The sequence below is a fragment of the Leptopilina boulardi genome, unplaced genomic scaffold, assembly GCF_019393585.1.
Source record: "Leptopilina boulardi isolate dan_hultmark-lab unplaced genomic scaffold, ZJU_Lbou_2.1 LbouV2_126, whole genome shotgun sequence".
Taxonomy (NCBI): Eukaryota; Metazoa; Arthropoda; class Insecta; order Hymenoptera; family Figitidae; genus Leptopilina; species Leptopilina boulardi.
This window is the reverse complement of record NW_026137670.1, coordinates 1629931-1647645: the sequence shown is the minus strand read 5'-3', so window position 1 is coordinate 1647645 and position 17715 is coordinate 1629931. Positions and strand designations below refer to the sequence as shown.

Below are 17715 nucleotides of genomic sequence, written 5' to 3'. Positions count from 1 at the left end.
GGATTTTTCATTTGAAAAGAATGCGAAATAGAATTTATATGATTTATTCACATGAGAATGTCTCCTGTTTGATTTATTAATTTTTATGTATTATTATTCTTTATCAAAGATTATACATACACGTTGAAAGATTTATTAAAATATATCAATGAAAATAATATCATATTTTTATTGGATTTTTTGTTGTAGATTATTTTTATTGCTTCAAAATTTATCAGTGAAAAAAATTTTATTCTAAAAAGAAATATTCAATTTTATATAAATTATAATTTGCTCTTCGTTTAAAAAATATTATAAATTCTATAAGAATAAAAACGCAAATGAAAGAAATTTTATATAATATAGTACTTTTTAAAATAAAAAACCTTTTTATTCAAAGAATATTCATTAATCGAATCTCAAATTGTATGACATTTACTTTTTCATTTAATTCTCTACTCCAAAAATTTTAATAGATTCTAAAGCTTTAATTATATATTATCATCTACTGTAAATCTGTAATAATTGAAAGTGAACGATTACGAGCAATTCTTAAAAGTAAAGTTCCCACTGAAAGGTTCCCATACAAAATTCAATATATAGAAGAATGAAATTTATTTATATCCAGGAAGAGAGTGAATAATGATTGATCCAGTTGTAATAATTGAATAGGAGAAATCGACTCTTGATTGAGTTAAAAGTTGATCATAGTATTCTTGTCTCTCTAAAATTATAGTATAAACGAAGAGATTATTGCCATGATCTCGACGATAAATCTGATTAATAGTATATAGTTGATTGAAAATAGGGGAGGGGGAAGGTTTATAACCTTACGTAAACCTATATTCTTTGTTGTGGCAGAATGCACATTTACGATCGATCCTATTTCAAAAGAAGGAGTAGGTTTCACAAAAAGATTGCAGAAGGAGCTATATGGTGCTCGATTGGCGAATTTCGAAGACTGTCTCTGGCATTTATCCTGCGCCTTCAATCTTGTAGTTTTATTGCGTTGTAAAGTCAAACTCGTTGCTTTATATCAACGCCGCAATCATATTTTAAACGCCGCGCGGAGGGTCTCCCTCTCATCCTTCATGACCGACACTTTGCATGTATATATATCCCATGCGCATAACAGAAACGCTGTCCAGTCTAATGTTTAGAGGTACCTAAGGTCACATGGCATAAAAGGCAATTTATATCAGCATCTTTTTCCTTCCTGGACCATTGACTCGACATTTTAGAGCTTTACGTGTTGCATTCTGGAATGTTGCTGTTGTCTTTGAAATTGACACTTAAATTATTCTTCCTTTTTGATTTACAGTTTATTTTTTTTTTTTTATATTTCTATTTTTATTATTTTATTATTGTAATTAAATTATTGACATTAAAAGGGAATATTTGGTAAAATTCTTTTATAAATGGAATATAAATAAGAATTTTTCTTGTGAGAAAATGTTTAATTGAAATAATTTAATTACGCTTAAATCGAATGAAGATTCAATTAAAATTTTAATAAATGAATTTAGAAGAAAAAGAAATCTCATTCTTTTTAATGAAAATTACAATTTTAACGCAAAACATCGTGTTTACAGTAGTTAGAGCACATAAAGGTGAGACAACAAGTAGTAAAAGAAGTCTCTCGAGTGACTTCACGGAAAATAAGGGACTATTACGTAAGGATAATAATATTGTTCATAAAACCGCAGCATTCCACAATGAAATGCACGAAGCTTTTCACGAGTATATACTCCAGATTGTAAATGTGCTGCATTGCCTTTACGAGAATTTCTACATCTAATGTGCAATGTCCCCATATACGGAACATTACTTTTCGAATTAAATACTCTCGAGTTTAAATAATGTCAAAAGAATAAAATTTTCCTTCAAAAAGGATGTAAAAAATTTTTTTCGATTTTGCAAAATTTTGAAATTTAAAATTTTATTTCTCACAGATAAATTAATTCGGAAAATATTATATGTTGGAGAGAAAATTTTCACATTTCAATTATTTGAAAAATGTATATTATATATTCTTTCTTTTTTTAAATATTCCCATATATGACAACTGGTGTGTTCTCGTGAATTCTGGATTTTTATGAAACAAAGTGTTTTGGCTAAAGTCCAGGTGCTCTTTCATTCTTTTATGGTCCTTTAAAAAGGGGAAGATTATTTTTCATCTTTTTTGATTTACAGTTGACAGGCCGCACGTATATACTTTTTTTGTCGCTTATCATATTATATATGCATGATTCAGTGCAAATATACTATATAGTTCAGTTATTCACACTTGTAACCAAGAATATGCAATCTAGATATTTTACTTTGACCCACTTACATTTATATATATATCCCCCAGTTGTACAAAGTTTCTCCAGTTTCTTTATTTTAAAATATATGACATCTTTAAGTCAACGGTTTTTAGTGACTACAAATTTCAATTCTCGAAAAAATTTAATATATTTCCAAAATATTTAATTTATCTTATTTCTAAAATCTACAAAGAAACGAATTTTCAAAAATTGAAATTTTTTTTATGAAAAAGTAATTTTCAAAATGATTAATTTTATTTGGAAAAATTAAAAAAATTTAGAAAAATAATTTTGGAATAATGATTAATTATGTTTTGATATATTTAAGTTGGAATTAAAAGCGCTATAATTAATCGGCCAAGACATGATAAGCTTGTCGAATTGACGATCGAGAAAATAATGCGTCAAGAGTCACTTGAAATACCCTTTTTCCGAAAGGGATTGTCCCTTTCAACTAACGTATTTCAAGTTCTTTCCTTTCGAAGAAAGTGAAGGGCTCTTCTCTAAGCCTAGCCATCTACTGGGCGAGCATTCTCCCTTTAGCAACCCTCACTTTCATGTATATAGTCCTCTCTGCTCCTTAAGCAGACTTTTTTTATTTTCTGCAACTGTCGTTCCCCTGTTCGAACACTTTTTTTTTAGCACTTTCACAGACTCTTGCCTGTCCCCTCATTAATTGGCTCAATTAAACCTAAACTACGAACAATTCAATATTTTCAGCTCACAGATTGATTTTTAACAATCTCTCATCCAAAAACGTTTCTTCTGTCTCTTAACCCACTTGGAAAGATTCCCCGGAAAGTGCCCCCTGGAGGTTCTATCAGAATTCTGCCGGAACTTCCAACGGAATTGGGAATCTAAAAATTTTGAAAAAATTAATCGGAATCCCGTAGGAAATTCTTTGGAACTCCAATGGAATTCCGACGGAATTACGTTGGAAGTTCCGGCGGAATTCTGATAGAACTTCCAGGGGGCACTTTCCGGGGTATCTTTCTAACTGGGAATAATAATTTATTATTATTTACATGAAGAGAAATTTTTTATTCGATCAAAAAATAATGGTTTATAATTAAATAAAATAATAATTAAAAATACAAAAATGGATAAATGACGAAATTCATTTTTTGTTTTGTATTTTTTTTAATAATATTGAGGGACGTTGAAGTTTAATTTTAAAATAATAATTGAAGGGATAGTTAAAAATTGGCGAACACTCATCTCATTTTAATAATAAATTGAATGACAAAATTACGTGCGATTAACACGTTTAAAATTATTTAGTTGTTGACAGATGGTTATTGTGATGAATTTATGGATAATATTAAAATATAGTAATTATAAACATAGGTATTAAATTTAATTATTTCTTGCTAATACTTTCATTTTGAAATGACAAGGGTAACAAAATGGAATATATACACGTCAGTTTTGAATAAAAAATAAATTTTGCCATTTGCATTGAAATGGTGAATTTAAACAAAATTTTGCCATTTTACAATCCTTATTATATCTGAATGAGGTAATGAATTTATTTATTAAATAATACATTAAATATTCATGCAACGAAGGCTCGTTCTGATAAATCACACGTTGAGCTGTTTCACATACAAACCATGGTATTTGCCAATGTCAATCATAAATTAAACGATCCGATGTGTTGAACGATATTGGTCTTTATACACTCTCTCCTCTCTCTCTCACTCTCTGATACGTATTCTGATGGCTTTAAATGTTTCAATTATTCCTAATGCATATCGTCACTCATTTCTGTACTGTTCTCTGAAATTCAAAGTACCAGTGTCAGTTGCACATATCAATAACGCCTGACATGAATTGATTTTCTATATATAAACTGCTAATTTTCGAGTTATTTTTTTTTTCAAAATAGTTTTCATTTTTCTTCATTTTTGATTTTTTGAATTTTTCTTTTAATTGACGATTAGATTTCATTTTCTGTATATATATATATGAGAGTGAAATACTTTTTGACATTTATATTGAAAAATAATTGATGGATTTTTCATCCTTTTTATCGGTTAAAAGAAATATCAAAGTCAATTAAAAAATTTATCCAAGTGATTTCTGTTCATTCGTTTTATTCATCAATCGATTTTTACGCCTTTGCATTTTAATCATTCTGCAGGCACATACCTATAAGCGTACTAATTTTTCCTCCTGAAAGTCATAGATTCTGATCACGTATTTTACCGCAGTTATATACGTTCTACTAACGAATAGAAGACTGTTAATTAAACTTAGTGTATAAAACTTTGATATACTAAAAGGAAATTAAACTTTTAAAGTTCAAACTTTAATTTTATAATAATTATATATTATGCATCTCTTGATCGAAAATTTTTCGATTTAAGTTCCTCTTTTCTAATTTAAATATTTAAAACAATATTTTAATATATTTGCTAAAATATTTTATATTACAATATTTTATAAATATTGTATCAATATTGTATCAATATTGTATCAATATTTACAGGCAATATTAATTTAATAATTTGTCATGTTTCTTGGAACCCTGCGGAAGTGAAATTATTTTAAATTCTGGTGTTGTGTTCCCGTGGCTTATTTAAAGGGGGAAAAATAATTGTTTCTATTTAATCAGTAGAAGATGATTACGATGGGGAATTTTAATTGACATGACTAATTATGGACGATAAAGTATACACCTTAATTTAGAAGAACGTCTTAAAAACGTTATATACCCTGCACTCAAAAGAGAGTAGAAAGCAACTCAAAAAAAAAAGAAATCGTCTCCTTAGCTTTTTTTTACGACTTTTTTTAAGCAGTACTTTTAAAGTCACTGAAACTCCACATCTTTTTTAAGTCCGATTTTTACTTTGTTTTAATTATGAACTCAGTCTCATGAATACAAGATTAAGTAGACCGACAATGTGCCATTTCATTTAAGAAATATGCTTTTGTGCATTAGAACTTTTGAAGAGTAGCACTGGGAAAAAGTACAGTTTTAAATTTTAAACACATCTATTGTTGGGGAAAAAGAATTCTTTATGACAATTACAGATATTAGTTTCTTTCTGTATAACTTATACGTTTAAAAAAAAAAAAAATTTCGTAAATTAAATTTATTTTTAAAAGAATTTTATTTTTAATTGTATATTATTTTTTAATTTTTTTTATATTGCAATAAACTAACTTTGAAGAGAAAAAAAAAATGCTCGGCTATAAAAGACCTTTTTTTCTTGTAATTATTGCCTGAACTAGTGATATTTTTTATACCTAACTCAAAACAAAAATCGTATATCATATCGCGCTTCAGCTAATGACTCTGAAAGATTGCCTATATAGGTAGGATCATCAAAAACAATCGCCAAAATTAAGAACTGGATTTCGAAAAAAGGGGCACAAACAAAAAAAAAGCATTCTGCAAATAAAAATTTTATTTTTTCTATCGATTACTATATTAAGGGAAAAAAAGAATTTTGTAAATACTCTGTATATATATATATATATATATATGAATTGCAAAAGAAAAAAAAACGGCTAGGAATGTGGCATCAGCTTAATACCACAAACTCGTGGGATACTTTTTGCAGTTACGAATGAAGGAAGCCTGAGATGGGTGAAGTAGAAGGGAGAGAAGGGCGAGAAAAAGGCGTTAGTCGTGAGAGGGCACATCAGAGACCCATGAAATAATAATGGTATATATAAAGTGTAATTTAGCTAAACGTATGCAGCGTTGTATTGAAGCTTGGCTTTGAGTCCAGGGCCGTACTTATCTTTGTGGATTTTTCAAATTTCTTGATTGTTTTTTTTTTCAGTAAATTGAAAATTTTCACGTTAAAAAAATTTTATGTGAAAAATTTTCAAAGAAAAAAAATTATTTAACATTTACATGGGGAAAAAAATTTTTCCATATGGACTTTAGAATTTTATTTTATAGATTGAAGAAAATAATCAAATAATCGGAAAGTAATTAAAAATAAAGTCTCGTTTTTAAAAATTAATTTAATTAAAAATGTTAATTTAAACATAGATTAAAAGAATAGGAAAAAAAGTGGAAAGATTTTTTTGGATTTTTAAAAATAATTTCGGAAAAATTGTTACTGTTTTCTATATATAAAAGAGAGAGAGAGAGAGAGAGAGAGAGAGAGAGAGAGAGAGAGAGAGAGAAAGAGGAAATTATATAATGGGAAAAAGAAGATCAGTTATAAAGCGTTTGGAAAGTGACACTTTTGGGACATGATGGCCCTTCCCTGATAGCCTGAGGCTCGCGGTGTGAGTAAATTACAAGGAACGGTGGAATACCTTCCACCGTTCCCCTTTAGCCCTTCAGCTCGCTCCAGAATCCCCCACCTTCTTGTTCGTCCTTGTCCACCTTCAAACACACACACACACACACATACAGAGAGAATTTCCTCTACTACCACTCTTATTACTAAAGAAGAGTATGCATCTCAAAAGTAACATCCGAACATCCTGCGAGAGTATCCATAGTACTTTCTATACACTATGATATAGCTTCTGTGTTGCAACTTTTATCTATATATAGGTATATAGATTCCCTTTATGCTCGGCCCTATTCTTCACTGAACAACTCTTCGATACTATCCACTCAATTCTATAATAAATGTGTGCATGAACAGCACACACTCTGGTGTCAGTAATCATTGGCTTCAAGTGCTATACGTAAAATAAATTTATATTTTTTTAAAAAAATTTATCCTTGATAACGATTCATTTATTATATAAATCAAATTATATTCAATGTTGCTAAATATATTAATTTTTACACAAATTCTTCTTATATTGGAAAAAGTTAGGAAAAATGATTTAATTAACATTATTATTATTATTAATAGTAATAGTAATACTAACAGTATTAATTTAAAAATATTAGTAATATTGTAATATAATAATAGAAAAAACAATAGTAGTAATATAGTACGCCCAGAGAAATGTTATATTTGTCTCACAGTCTAATAAATATTTATTTGATTTAAATAGAAAATTTTATTTACGCCAAATAAGTAGGCTAGTAGGCTGTGAGATAAATATACGTTTACTTAACTCAAATATATTATATTTGGTTCAAATAAATCATTAGTTGTGAATTGAAGAATAATAAAACATTTCTCTGGGTGTAATAGTAGTAATAAAAAATAGTAGTAATATAATAATAGTAGTAGTAATAAAAATAGTAGTAATAATAGTAGTAATAATAGTAGTAATAATGATAGTTGTAACATAATTATAGTAATAGTAATAATAATAGTAATTTAATAATAGTAATAATAATAATGTTATAATATCAATAGTTCTTAATACAGGTATATATATTTTTTATTTTTCAATTTAATTAATCGTTATTTGAGTGACACGAGTCACTCAGAACATTGTTACTGTGTCGTGGAATTTTTCTGAAATTTGATATAGTGGTAATTAGTCTGTCAGGATGTTTTCAATATTGACCATACAATATTCTGTGTATGTGTGTGGTTCATTGACAACAAATGCAATATGTGTCCTCGAGCTGTCGCAGATCTATGGTGACACATGCGTGAAAAATCAGATCTCCAGGGAAAATAACATCTGTCAACCGTGACCACTTTCAACCCTCCTCCCCCTGAATATTGTCATCCACATTCAATAATAATGCATGAAACATCTTAATAATACATATAATAACCATATAATAATAATCCTTCACATATGACAGAGAATATTTTTATACAAAAATTTTGTTATATGTAAGTCAAGAATTCTTGTTTCTTTTGTTTTTTTTTCGGATTTAGTGTTTGAAAAAAAAAATTGTTTTTAAAATTTGAATCTGATTTCTCTTTGTTATGAATTCGGGGAAGAATATTTTGACTTTTGTAAAGGAAAGTTTTGTATGCGTATATATGAAGAATTTAAAGTTCAGGGTCGCTTGGAGTTGTATCGTAAATTCATCAGTATTATGTCGGCTGAAATCATTGTCAACTTTTAAAAAAATCATCCAAGAATTTTTATGAAAATACTTTGTCGTTTTACCTACAAATCTGCTGATTTAAAATTAAATTTTTTATCCGATATGTTAAATTGAAATAAAAAATTTATTTTAATAAATTTTATAATTATTAATACAGATAATAATATTAGTCGGAATATTATTATCATATATGGAAACAATTCCGCAAAAACTAACAAATATTTGTTCCCCCTGTATTAATCTGGTATAATAAAGAAGCGAAATAAAAAAAAAAGTGCGTGTGTCCTATTCAAACTGCAATAATAGGGTGATGATAAAGTACATTTCAATTTTTATCGGAACGATAATGATGACATCTTTCAATTTTACATTTGATTTCGAATATTTTTCAAAAAAAATGAAAAGAAAAGAAAAAAGTATAATAATAATAATAATTCAGTTGGAGAAGTTTTCTATTTTATAAAAGGAAAGAAAATGAAATGCTCCAAGAGGGAAGTAATTAAAAAGTGTGCGCGTATCGTTTTCAAAATTACAAAGGAGTATGACAAGGGGCGATATTACGATTTCTGTGCTCATCTCTTCAGCTATATGATATATATATACGTTTCGTCGAAATGAAAAAGACGTGCAACGTTGCGTGAAGAGAAAATCTAAAGTCGCGCAAATAGTGCCAGACAATTTTCCCTTGCAGATATATATGTATATATATATATATATATATATATATGTCTGCCGAAAATTCATCAGAGGTACAAAGTACATATATATGCATATATTCATTATCAAACACAAAATATTATTTACTTTTGCATTTAATTTGTCTAATTATTATATTCTCATTTTTTATTAACGAAGTTTCAAAATGAATGACTAAAAAAGAATTAAATATACCCAAATAGCACAATATATGTTGCTAAAATATTGCATCATTATTTAGGCAATGCTTAAAAATATTGAGCCAACATTGCTCTTAACAATATCAACTATCCAGATAGCACGTAAGCTTGCAGCAACCTTGCCGTCAACTTGCCGCGCAATATTGCCAATCTTGCACGGCTAACTTGCCACAAGCTTTCTGCAAGCTTTAAATGTCCCACCTGAGCCCAGCTTGCCTGGTAAGCTTACCGAAATCAATGCTTAAGAATATTGAGCCAACATTGCTCTGCAATATTCAGGCAATATTGAGTCAATATTGCAACATATGTTGTGCAATTTTGGTAAAAGAAAAAGTTGGAGTTAATAAATAAGAAAGAGATTATATTGAGAGTCATTTGTTATAACGATGGAGGTGTTTAATAGAAAATGTCGAACGTTAAACAGAGAATATAACCTGCTGGGTTGATAAACGCGAGTGGATCGTCGTCGCGGGGTTGCTAATAAAATAGTTGTATGAAGGAATGAATGGGCAGGGAAGTTAACTACCTCGCTCGACTGTCCCCGGGGAAACTATCAGCGAACAATTCCAGAATGGCGCACACACACACACACACATATAACACGAGTTATATATATATATATATATATGTATATACAAAGATAGAGAGAGGAAAATTGGTTGTGGAAGTCCGCGGCTCGAACGACGAAGGGTCGCGAAGTCCCTATTATCGGAAAATTAAAGGCAGTAACTCATGAACGCGACTTCTATTAGACTTTCCCTGTGGCCTTATAGGAGTTCGATTTACTTTCGATAATATGAACGAGAGCCAAAATGCAAGTTGCAATTATGAAAGACCCCTCTCGTGACTTTGCGCGAGTAACTGAACGAACAAATGGCCAGAGCATCTGCGTTATTCACGCCATGCATCAGTTTCTCAAATTACACACACACACACACACACATACACGTTCTTTGCTATACACATATGTATATGCATGTTAGATGATTCTCGGTCATGAGAGGTACGAATGTGACTCGTCCTGCTCGTTACACCCCAAGGAGAACAATGACACCCTTCGCGTGGGTGCCATTAAATGCCACCCTTGTATAGAGAGAAATATTACGAGATTGTTTTGTACACCGCTGTGGTAACCGAGACTACTGCTGTACGTGTTACAACATTTCAGAGATGCGCGCACACACTACTCGGATATTACATAAAGCAGTTAATGTGAGACCATAAATGTGTCGTGTGATACCGAGGGAGTTCGCGGCTTTGCCTCTTTCCTATATATATATATATACATACACTTGTACTTGCCGCAGGGACGTTGAAAAATAACACGAAAATCCCTCAATCCCTGTCGCACAAAGTATGGAATTCCTGGAAAATCCTTGGAAAAAGTGTTATTGGAATTTTATAATAATTGTATAAGGAATATCTGGAAAAAGCCTGGAATATTCCAAAATATTTCAGGATAATTCACAATATTTGAAGATATTTTAGAATGTTTCATGATATTTCAGATAAAATTTATATGTTACTTCAGATAATTTAAGATATTTCCCGAGTCGAAATTTTTCCCTCTTTTCACCCTCGATTTTCTCAGCCTCTTTTCAGCCTGCTCTCTAAATCTGAATCAGTCATATTTTACTGATTAGCAGTAGAAATCTACTAATTGCGGCATAGCGAGAATTGAGCAACTGACAATTAGTAGAAATTTACTGATTCAATTAGTAAAATATCAATTACTGATTGAATCAGTAATATAAATATATGGCGGCGGCAATAAAATCTACTGATTTAATAGTTAATTTTAAAGGTTATGTTATATACAAATTACTGATTTACATAAGTTATTTTCTATTGCTTGCATATTCACTAATTATATTAGTAAATTTCAAAAAATAACTGAAACTTCAGTTAAAATGAAAAGTACTGATTGAATTAGTAAAATTTCTACTGATTCAGATTTAGAGAGTGAAATCATGCGCTTATTTCCAAATCTGCATGTTTAGAGGTTGAAAAGAGGTCTTGGAATTTTTTCTTAATTTGAATTTTTCGAAGTTTTATTCCTCCTAAAAATTTTATAGTATTAGGACAAAGACCAATAAATATATCTTCAATATGGTCAATAAATACACCGAAAAAAAAATATTCTTGTATTCAGAGGAAAATTCCTCTTACAGAATCCTCTTGAATTTTATTCTTAAAACAAGAGTATTACTCTTTAAATAAGAATATTTTCCTCTAATTTCAAGAGGATCGAAACAAAAGGACTATTCTAGGGCATTCATCTTATATTCAGAATAATCTTTTTAGAATAAAGATAATACTCTTAGAATTTAGAATAATCTTCTATGTTTAAGAATATTCCTCTAAATTCTTAGAGGATTTCCCATAGAAATTCGCTCATGCGCAAAGATGATTGCGTCATAAATCGCATATCATGCGTAAAAAAGTTTTAGTTTCTGTGTAAAAAAAGGGGAATTAAACAAAATGGATAATAATAATCTTTTAAATATCTTGATAGAGTTGCAACATACCCAATACATGCCTATTTTTGAAGGTAAAAGGAATTTTTAAAAGTAATTTTTAAAAAAATTTAAATAATTTTGAGGTTATGCTATTTAAAATTTTATTTTATTACGATTTTTATTTATCTTAATTTTATTTAAAATTTATTTAAAATAAATTTTCAAATTTAATGAATTATATGTTTTGCGCATAAAAATATTATTAAAAATAGATTTAGTTGATTTATTCAAAAAAATTAAAATCAATTTCAATTTATTTATACTCAAATAGTTGTAAATCATGGAATAACAAATTTTATTCCTTTTAATTTTATAGATTATATCTATGACATAAAAATTAGATGATTGCATTTTTATTATTTCAGAGTTCTTTTTAAGATGATATTTTCCTTTTAAAATAAGAGTATCCTCTTAAATTAAGAGGCATAATTTTACATAGAGGACAATCCTCTTAAACCTAGAGGACATCCTTTTGCAGCATATACTAGAGGAAAATATGCATTGAAATAAGAGGAATCCTCTTGAAACAAGAGGATTTTTTTTTCGGTGTAATGTCCATAAGAAAAAAAATCCAATTTTTACATTTTCTTAATTTTATTTTTTTTAACCTCTTTTACGCCTTTCTAGTCATCTTTAAACCCTCCTTTCAGCCTCCAATATTGCAGATATTTCCACTTTTGCAAATTCGAGGTCGAAAAGAGCGGTATGAAAGTGTTGGAGAGAATAAAAGGAGGATAAAAGGAGGTTTTTAGAGAACTTATAGAGAGTCTAAATTTCGACTCGGGTTCAATTCAAAATACTTCGAATACTGCAGGATAATTAAGGATATTCAAAAATATTTCAAAATAATTCACAGTGTATCAAGATATTTTATGGGATATTTCACGATACTTCAGATAATTAAGGATATTACAGATAAAATTCAAAATATTTCAAAGACTACAAGATGGAGTCAGAATATTTCAAAATAATTCACAGTGTATCAAGATATTTTATGGGATATTTCACGATACTTCAGATAATTAAGGATATTACAGATAAAATTCAAAATATTTCAAAGACTACAAGATGGAGTCAGAATATTTCAAAATAATTCACAATACTTTTAGCTTATTTCCAGATAATTTACGATATTTCAGATTACTTTAGATAATTCAGGTTCCTTCATATAATTCAGGATGATTCAAATTTTGTGATATTTCAAAATTTATCAAGCTAATTCAATGTAATTTAGGATATTTCAGACGATTCATGTTGCTTTAGATAATTGAGGATATTACATAATATTTTTAGATAATTGACAGTACTTCAAGATGCTTCAAGATATTTCACGATACTTTAGATAATTCACAATATTTCGTATAATTTATGTTATTTTGGATAATTATCAAAATACTTAATGTACTTCAAGATAATTTAGAATATTTTAAGGTACTTGGGGATAGTTTACGATACTTCAGGATGATTCACTTTATTACAGATAATTCGGAATAATTCAAAAAATTCAGAATATTTCAGGATATATTTACGATACTTCAAGATATTTCCGAATAATTTAACTATTGTACACCATATGTTTCACAAGTTGTTTATCCTTCGGTTAATATATACTTTGTTGAAAATTAAAAATTTTTAAAAGTAAATCCAATTTACTGTTTTTTTTCAAACGATATTTATTTCTAAATTTTATGTTTTTGTAAAAAAAGTCCATTTACTACGATGTTTTGAGTCACAAGTTTAAAGTGAAATGAGATTCATTAGGATCGCGTCTCTGTGGATTTTGAAAATGAGATTTGTGACAGATAAAGCGCGAAAAGTAAGGATAATCAGGAGGAAGTCCTAATGGACATTCCGAAACGAAAGTCCTGTCACTGAAAATATATTTTCAAACCAGATTATGTGTAATTTCATTTTGTAGAATTACCATTGAGAGAAAGAGATAGAAAAAGAGAGAAGGAGAGAGAGAGAGAGAGAGAGAGAGAGAGAGAGAGAAAGCAGTTCCTAGTCCTGCTTTAGCTTTTAATCAACTCACTCACATCACTAAAACTCTTGAAACTTGTTTTTCATCCAAATTTATAAAAAGTTTAGATTCGTTTCTATATATGTAGTTATATATATATATATATATATATATATATAAAAAATAATTTTTATCTTTTTTTTTTGCAGGTTTTCAACGAAAGATTCACGAATGGCGTGCACTGGTGAGTTTTTTTTTTTACATTAATAATTGATCATTATTACAGAACAAAATTACTCGTAAAAAATTTTTTTTGCTTATTATTTAAATGAGTGTTTATTGAAAGGCATAGAGGTTGAAAAAAAAATAATATCAAGAATGATATTATATTCAAGTTCATAAACACATTGTAGCTGCAGAGATCATTATTTTGTAGACCTTTTCTGTCAGCGTTGAAAAAGCATATATTAACTGCCATTCGTAAATTTCATGCTGCGATTATAATAATGTTGGAATAGTCGTGTAGTGCCTGAAGCTTATAGGGTGTTTGTGTTCACACGAGTGCATATGTCCGATTCGTCATGATTATAAGAAGGAGAGTAAACGAGGTAGGGCCTTATAGCAGCTATTGTTGTATGAAAATGTTCCTTTGATTGAATCTATTTTGGGTAATGGACAATGTATGAACGATCGAAGGAAGGGGTCTCTAAAATCACCAAGCGTAACGAAATCGGAGAAATATGAGATTGTTACGTGTTCGCGCTCTAACGCCGCCGACGCGATTAATATATTTCACTGTTCAGAATTCGATTAAATTCTAATCTAAATTGTATTATCATTTAGCCATTACTTTTATTTTTACATTTATAATCATAAATTATATATACAATCTCGTTCTTTGGATATCATAATAAATATTAATTAAATCAAAAATTTAATTTGAATAAAGATTTTATATAAATATATATATATATATATTTTTTTTTGTTAATTATTAATAATTTTGGTATAAATTTAGATTCAGAAAATAATTTGTTTAAATCAAATTGGTTGGTTGTTAAACAATGAATTTTTTTTGTATTGTTTTCTATTATTGAAAAATGGGTATTGAAATTTTGTTATAAATTATTATTTCTTTATAAATAATACAAGTACGTTAATTAATTAAGCTAAATTGGCGCTTTTGTATAGCTTTTTAAAAAAATATATATATTGTGATTACACACTGGATTGAAAATTGAAGTTTAGATTATGATAACAGACTATTCGGATCAGATTGGGTTGTGGACACAACAATACACGCTTGTAATTTTCATAATGAGGGAGCACGACTTCTAATGTAATTATCAGATACAACTGTAATAATGAGTAGGAATACTGTACATGATCAGTCTTGTTACATATATATGTAGATATAGTTGAAATTGTATATACATATATAGAAGATATATAAATGCCAAAGCAATTGCTATTTCAATATAATATTCTCCAAGCATGCAATTTCAGAAGGATTATTAAATTTATGTTTCTTATTAAATAATTATTGTTTCTCTCAGCAAAACGATAAATTATTAGAGGAGAAAATAATTTACCTCTATATATGTAAATTGATAAATTGTTGGTCATTTTCACTTTCACTTCCACTGATTCACTAAACTTATTTTTAAAAAGTTTTCCAATAGTTGGACTTTTTTTTTTTATAAACCATTTGCATTGTTTAAATTAATGAATAGGGATTACTTTTAATTAAATTCTTGTTTAACATTACAAAATTGATTTCAATTGAAATGAGCAATTATTTTAGAGAAAGAGGGATGTAGGTATATATATATATATATATATATACGCAATAGATTGCAGAATTTCTCTATATATAAAGGGGTATGAAATGTTCGATCTGGAATCTCGGGATGTTCGACGGGAATCAGGACTATCTAATCAAATCAAGGATGGTAATTGCGTGCGTAGCTTCAGGGTACTAAAGGCTGCTGTTAGGAATTTCGAGGGATGACTCATGGCTTAGTTATAGTTTCTGTACACTCGTCCGTTAGATGCAACCATTTTGTCAACAATATGATGAATGTCCATTACAATCACCCCATTGATAACAGGCTTTGTGATGAGAATTTTTCTTCTCTAGAATATAATCCGAATAAAGATGAAATTAGATTTACAAGAATATATAGAGAAAAATTGCATTTTATGTCAATGTGTCCTATATATTTATGATTGAGTGAAAAAAAAAGCTATTGTTCCTCAGTTGAGAGGCATGTTAATACACTTCTCAAAGGTCGTGGGTCACATATCAATAGAAACGGAGATGAATGTTCGTGTGAAGGTTCACACTTTCTCTCTCTCTCTCTCTCTTTCGAAATCTGTGCAAGATTTTGGTATAGGACCAAGTTAAAAGGAGTCTCACGTTCGTTCTATTGGAAGAAATGCCCAGTTCAAATATACGAAGGAAAACGGTCAGACACGTAGTCACGTGCCAATCCCTCGGGATAGCTAATGCTCCTTATTCCATACCTTATACTCCCCTCTTCAATCTATACTCTTGTTTATTGATCCATTAAACGAAGCATCACTCAAGGACTAACGCATCAATTTTTCAAAAATTTTGTCCTCTATTTTTATTATTCGCATCTTTATACATATATATTTTGGGATTTTTCCTTGACATTTTGCTTTATCCTCTCTATTTCTTTGTCTGAAAATATTATATTTGACTTAAAATATTTAAATACGTTCCGTTTTGATATAAGTCTCCAATAGTATTGATAATTTCTATCGCTTTTACTGTAAAATTATCATATATGTAATTTATATATATATAATATATATGATTCATGTGAGTTTGCAAAATTTCTTCTTTATGTAAGAATACGTCTTCAACAGACATGAATAAGTCATTCAACTGTCAGAAGCAATAAATGTAGTAGATTTGTTTATTCAGTGAACTAACAACAGTTCTTAAGTGAGTGTTTCCAATGGAAGCACGACAGGTCGCGTGGTTCGAAGCACGTGCTCATACATGCACGAATTATCTCTATATGTACCGTGAAATTGAGACAGTAAAATATAAACCTAACAAGAAGTTGTTTTCTAAAATTTTCTCTTTAAAAAAAAAAAGAAAAAAATGTGTGGGAAAACAAGGCACAAACCAAACATGTCTGAAAATTGAATTCCCCCTTTTAGTACCCGGGAAATATGAATACACACACACACACACACAAAATGAATTCTCGTAAAATTAATTAAAAACATCGATAAACAAGACCTCTAAATGTTGTAAATAATTTTCAACATCACGAAAATTATAACCTTTCATTTTAGAATCAGTTTTTAATAAAATTATATTTTGTATATATAAATAGTAATATACTGAATATTTCAGTGTTGCTTAATTTACCCTGGTGGTTTATAGACTTAATGAAATATTGATTACTTTGTGAATTTATCCCATATATTATATGATGATATATATATATATATATATATATATATATATATATATATATATATATATATATATTCTATATTATACATTGAACAAATATGTATTTTGGTTCAGCTGCTTTTATACATATATATTCTCCAATAGATTTACTCAGCTTCAATTGAGTTCACCTAATATGTTTTCCAGTAAAAGAAACGTATATACTTTCCAGTTGGTTGCATTACCCTTGAATTTCGAAACCGTATGACATCGGACATTGAGTTCAACTTCCTATACCATCTGACACTTAATGGGATTCCTAAACATAAGTTTAAGTGTCAAGTCGAGTCAGACTACAGACAGGGGAGTCTGATAACCTTCAAGTGTAATGCAATACTCTGATTTTATTATATTTCATCCCTCACTCCCCCCTTAATAAAATAACGGGCAGTATAAACACTCGACGATAAATTTTCATCCCCTGTGTTTTTAGCTTTTTGTTCTTTTAAGAATAAAAATGAAAGAATTATCAAAATAGGTAGATTTTCTTTCTGGCATTCGGATATTTGGCAACCTTGCACCAACCTTGCTACAAGCTTACCGTGCAAGCTTACTGAGCAATCTCGCAGTAACCTTACACTGCAATCTTTCGGTAAGCTTACCAGGCAAGCT

General features: G+C 29.0%; 1 long non-coding RNA gene across 1 annotated transcript in view; it reads left to right on the top strand.

Moving 5' to 3' along the window:
- Window positions 1–17715, top strand: part of LOC127291211 (uncharacterized) — a 270805-nt gene that overhangs the window by 54309 nt on the left and 198781 nt on the right. The window contains exon 9 of the long non-coding RNA XR_007844558.1: window positions 13817–13851. This is a non-coding gene — a long non-coding RNA (uncharacterized LOC127291211). The remainder of the gene's footprint in view (window positions 1–13816; window positions 13852–17715) is intronic.